General features: G+C 44.1%; 1 pseudogene; it reads right to left on the reverse strand.

Moving 5' to 3' along the window:
* Positions 1-3,589: 3,589 nt before the first annotated feature.
* LOC103128025 (olfactory receptor 2AE1-like) lies at positions 3,590-4,525 on the reverse strand (annotated as a pseudogene).
* Between the last annotated feature and the right edge of the window lie 1,193 nt (positions 4,526-5,718).

Below are 5,718 nucleotides of genomic sequence, written 5' to 3' on the forward strand. Positions count from 1 at the left end.
AAAGATGACAGCAAGTTTCAAATGGAGAGAATATATATGTTTTACATATGTATATATGAACATACACATCTGTATCTATATTGGGTTGTTGGAAATGTTTTGACACCTTTTTGCATAGAAAACCATGTGTATCTATGTATATGCACTACTCTCATACATGATGTGGGGATTGAACTTGGAGCCTCAGGCAGCCAACTCCTGCGCTCTAGCTTATGGCTGGGGATTGAACCTGAACCTCTGGGCCTCAGGCAGGAGTACTGGGGATTGAACCTGAACCTCTGGGCCTCAGGCAGGAGAGTAATTTGCAGAACCACTATGCTATCTCCCCAGTCCCCTTAACCTCTTAATGTTAGATTTCCACAAGTTTAGTCAGAGCACTTTCTCATTTTTATTATACTCCCAGTAACCCCATAGGGTTTGGAATATATATATTCCTTTTTTGGAAAGAAAACAAAAAAGTTCAGAGGAAAGGAGGAGATACAGAGGGACACACACCCCTGCAACCACTTGTGAAGCTTCCCCACTGCAGTGGAGACCAAGAGTTTGAACCTAAGTCCTTGTGCACTTCTTCTTCTAGCGTTTGCCCTTCTTCCGTAGCCAGTCAGCAGCGTCAGGTTGAGCCTGATGTAAAGTTTCGAGACCTCCTTTGAATCTGGAGAGGTGGCAGTCGTTGACTATGTGGGTCATATAGTCTGTCTGGAGCCGCAGGGGCAGTTTGGGTCGTCTCTGGCTCCCCAGCGATGGAACATAGCGGCGCACCGGCCATGGCCTGTTCGATAGCGATTGAGGAGGGCCCAATCATAACGTGCTAGGTCAAAGCCGGGTTGACGCTTGCAGGGGTCTGTGATGAGGTGTTTGTTTTTTACCTCAGCTGACTGCCAACTCTGTTTCCAAGAGACTGGAACAGAGAAGTTCAGTGTAGGCATAGGGGACCAGATTGGGTGACGAGACGTCAAGCGTTGGACAGGGTGGCGAAGATACCCGCGTATATTGGCAGGTCCGGTCTAGCGTAGACGTGGGAAATGAATTTAGATGATGCCACATCCCGACGAATATCTGGCGGGGCGATGTTGCTAAGAACTGGCAGCCATGGATCCAGGGTGGAACGGATGGTTCCAGAAATTATCCTCATGGAGGAATATAATTTGGAATCGACCAAGTGGACATGGGGGCTAGGGAACCATACTGGGGCACAGTATTCTGCAGTGGAATAGCATAATGCCAGAGATGATGATCGTAGTGTGGAAGCGCTCGTGCCCCATGAGGAGCTGGCCAGTCTTGCGATGATGTTATTCCTCGCGCCCACCTTTGCTGCAGTTTTTATGAGATGTTCGTGAAATGACAGAGTGTGATCGAGAGTAACGCCAAGATAGACTGGCTGGGCTTCATGCCGGATTCTCGTATTGCCAAGCTGCACATTAAGCTCACGCGAGGCCGAGGCACTGTAAAGTGTGCACTCAACCAAGTGTGCCAACACCTGGCCACACTTTTCTTTTCCTTTGGCCTCCAGGGTTATCACTGGGGCTTGGTGCCTGCATTACGAATCCACTGCTCCTGAAGGCCATTTTTTTTCCATTTTTGTTGCCCTTATTATTATTGTTATTGTTATTGTTGGATAGGACAGAGAGAAAATGAGAGAGGAGGAGAGAAAAATAGACACCTGCAGACCTGCTTCACCGCCTGTGAAGCGACCCCCCTGCAGGTAGGGTGCCTGGGACTTGAACTGGGACCCTTACACCCACCTTGCACTTCACACCATATGTATTTAGCCCACTGTGCTACCACCTGGCCCCCTTGTATTTCTGTCTTAATGAGGATTTTGGTTTGTCTTCTTTTTTTTTTTTTCCATCACTGGGGCATCAATTCTCTAGACTTTTCCAGCTAGCAAAGAAAGAGGCAGGTCAAGTGGTGGTGCACCTGGTTAAGTGCACATATTACTATGCATAAAAATCCAGGTTCACAGCCCCAGTCCCCAACTTCAGGGTAAAAGCTTCACAAGTGGTGAAGCAGTGTTGCAGGTGTCTCTCTGTTTCTGTCTCCCTCTATCTTTCTTTCCCTGTCAGTTTCTCTCTGTTCTATCAAATAAAATAAATAATTTAAAGTAAGAGAGGGCAGAGAGAGAGACTGACCCAGGAGATTGTGCAGCAGATAAAGCATTGGACTCTCAAGCATGAAGTCCTGAGTTCAATCCCCACAGCATATGTACCAGAGTGATGTCTGGTTCTCTCTCTCTCTCTCTCTCCCTCTCTCTCTCTCTGTCCCTCTCTCTCTCTCTTTCTTTCTCTCTCCCTCCTTCCCTCCCTCCCTCCCTTCTTCTCCTTTATTTTTTATTATTATTTTATTTTTTATTTATTTATTGGGGGATTAATGTTTTACATTAAACAGTAAATACAAGTTTGTACATGCATAACATTTCTCAGTTTTCCACATAACAATACAACCCCCACTAGGTCCGCTTGTCATCCTTTTTGGACCTGTACTCTCCCCCCCCCCACCCCATAGTCGTTTACTTTGTTGCAATACTCCAACTCTAGTCCTCTCCTCCTTTCTCATTAATAAATAAATAAAATCTTTAAAGAGAGAAAAAGGCACCACAGCACTAAATTTTCTTCCGGTTTGGTATATGCCAGGGTTTAACCTGGTGAGTTGTTTTGCAGGCCTCACAGATTACTTGATTTAAATATATATATTCTGTGGCTGGGGAGACAGCATCAAGGCTCTGTAAAATACTCCCTGCCTGAAGCTGTGAAGTCCCAGGTTCAACCCCCAATACCACCATCATTCCAGAGCTGGGCAGATCTCTGGTCTCTCTCGCTCTGTATCCATGCCTCTCTTTCATTAATCAATCAATAAATGCATAAATAGACGTTATAAAACCATTTATCTTATTTTAATAGAGAACAATACAGAGAGAGAGACCAAAGTACTGCTCAGCTTTGGTTTATGCTGGTGCTCAGGATTAAGTCTGGGAGCTCAGAGCCTCAGGAATGAAAGTTTTTTTGCAGAACCACTATGCTATCTCCCTAGTCACCTAAAAGATTAGTTTTAAATTTAATCTAATTTTATAACTTAAAAATGAAATATTTTACATAGACGGTATGCTTGTGTCACCCCAGAAGTCATGTTTTATAACCTGATTCTAGTTGTAGTGGTTAGAAATGGAAGGCCCAGAGAAGTGATGAGAACATTAACAGGACCACTGACTGCAAGAGCGTCCAGAGAGCTCTCGATTTCCTTCCACCAAGTGAGAAGATAGCTATGAACTAGAAAAGGGGCCTCCCCTGGGTATGGAATCCACCGTCACTTTGCTCTAGGACTTCCTAGCCTCCCAAGCTGGAAACATTGTTTATGAAGCCACCTAGTAGGTGATATCTTTGAAATGACAACATGAGTAGACTTCCAGAATACTCTCTGGTGCTGAGATGCATGAGTCCAAGTCGCAGTACTGGAATGGATGTTAACCACTTTATTTTATTTGCATTACCAAAGAACATCAATGATCTGGATCCTTGAAATATCACATGGATTTACAGCCCATCAGAAGGAGCTTACCCCAGTCTACTGTCACTCGGAGCTACTGTAAGTGCAGTCAGTGAGTGATGCTGTCTCTCCCCAGCACTCTCCTCACAGCCTTGGCCACATCCTTATTCCGCAGAGTGTAGATCAGAGGATTCAGGGAGGGGGTGATGATGCTATAGAACAGAGCACCAACTTTGTCCTGCAGTGGGGTGCGCTGGGACCTGGGCCTCATATATGAGAAGATGCAGGCACCAAACCAGAGGAAAACCACAGTGAGGTGAGAGCTACAAGTGGCAAAGGCATTTCTCTTACTCCCAGCAGATCGCATCTGAATGACACTGTGGAGGATGAAGGCATAGGATGCAGAGACCAGGAGGATAGGGACAAGGAGAAGGAGGATGCTGCTGATGTAAACTGCAGATTCATAAACAGTGACATCTCCACAGACTAACTTCACGACAGCTGGAAGCTCACAGTAGAAGTGGTTGATTTTTCGAGATGCACAGAAAGGGAAGTGCATCAAAATGGGTGTGTGAACTATAGAGTTTGTGAATCCTGCCAACCACGAAATAGCAGCCATCATGAGTGTCACCCTTCTGTTCATGAGGACAGAGTAGCGCAGTGGGTTGCAGATGGCCACATAGCGGTCATAGGACATCAGAGCCAGAAGAGCACACTCAGCACTACCCAGAAGCAAATAAAAGAAGTGCTGGATTGCACAGCCCACAAAGGAGATGGACTTCCTGCCAGAGAGGTAGTTGGCAGCCATCTTGGGGATGGTGGTATTGACATGCATCAGGTCCATGAGGGAGAGCTGGCTGAGCAGGAAGTACATGGGGGTGTGAAGTCTGGGGTCAGCACAGATGAGAAGGATGGTGAGTGTGTTGCTACTCACCCCAACAAAGAAGACCACCATGATGAAAGAGAAGAGAAAGATGTGGGTGGTTGAGTCATCAAAGAGCCCTTCCAAGAAGAAGTCAGATAAATTTGTCTCATTCTACCACATCTCCCCTTTCTCAGTTCCTGGAGAAAAAAAAAAGTGTTTCCAAATGACTGGCATTCATCATACCTAAAAATAAGAACATTTTGATCTAATAAAGATTTTACATTTTTTCCATTTCTAATTAACCAGCATGATTTAAATAATACATATTAGTGGAAAATTTTAAAACAGATAATTATTTATTTAAATAATTATTATTAAATAAATGTCTCTTTATGGCATGATAAATATAAAATTATGAGCTATATAGACTTATTAAATATCAGACTTCTAGAGTTTTGTCAAATTGTGAGAAAGAAGTAGAGGTACATTCATTGATGTCATATTTATACAAATATATGCACATCTGAATATATTTTCATATACTGTGCCCCATCCCAGGACAGACTGCAGTCAGTGTTGGTTGCCCCTGGAACTGAGAGTGTGGCTTTCTTTCAGAAAATGGGGTCATTCTTAGTGAGACTCCACACATTCTCTCTCGCTCTCTCAGTCTCTCTCTGCCTCTGCATCTCTCTCTCTCTCTCTCTTTCTCTCTCTATCTCTATTTATTTCTCTCTCTTTCTCTCTCTGGTATTACTATTTCTAAAGTGATTCAGATACCCCATTCTTACATCTTCTAAATTCAAACAAAAATATTTACTCAGCTAGAAATGGAGCTGCCCTATGACCCTGCAATGGGTGTCAGTCAGCTCTCTCATGATCACACCTGTTCATGCACCGTGAACTTAGGAACAAGTAGCCAGGGCAGCAGGATGGAGGCTGTGTTGGATCAAAAGTGGGGACTTCCACTGAACAAGGTCAGTCTAACCACTGGTGGGAGCAGAAATGAAAACTGAGGAGAACTGGAAGACCATTTCAAAAGCTAAAAATAATCTGAATTGATCACCAGAACATTCATTCTTGTCTCTTTTGTGTTTTTCCTTCTAAATATGTCACTACCTCTCATCCATTTTAGATTACTTAAACTATTGATTTTTTTTTTTTTTGTCTCCAGGGTTATCTCTGAGGCTCGGTGCCTGCACTACAAATCCACTGCTCCTGCAGCCAGTTTTTTTTTTATTAGTCAGGACAAAGATAAATTGTGATAGGAGGGGAAGATAGAGAAGGAGAGAAAAATATAGACACCTGCAGACCTGCTTCACTGCTTGGGGAACCAGAGGCTTGAACTGAGATCCTGGCACTTCCTACACTTCACA

Source organism: Erinaceus europaeus, chromosome 15, assembly GCF_950295315.1.
Source record: "Erinaceus europaeus chromosome 15, mEriEur2.1, whole genome shotgun sequence".
In the NCBI taxonomy this organism is placed as follows: Eukaryota; Metazoa; Chordata; class Mammalia; order Eulipotyphla; family Erinaceidae; genus Erinaceus; species Erinaceus europaeus.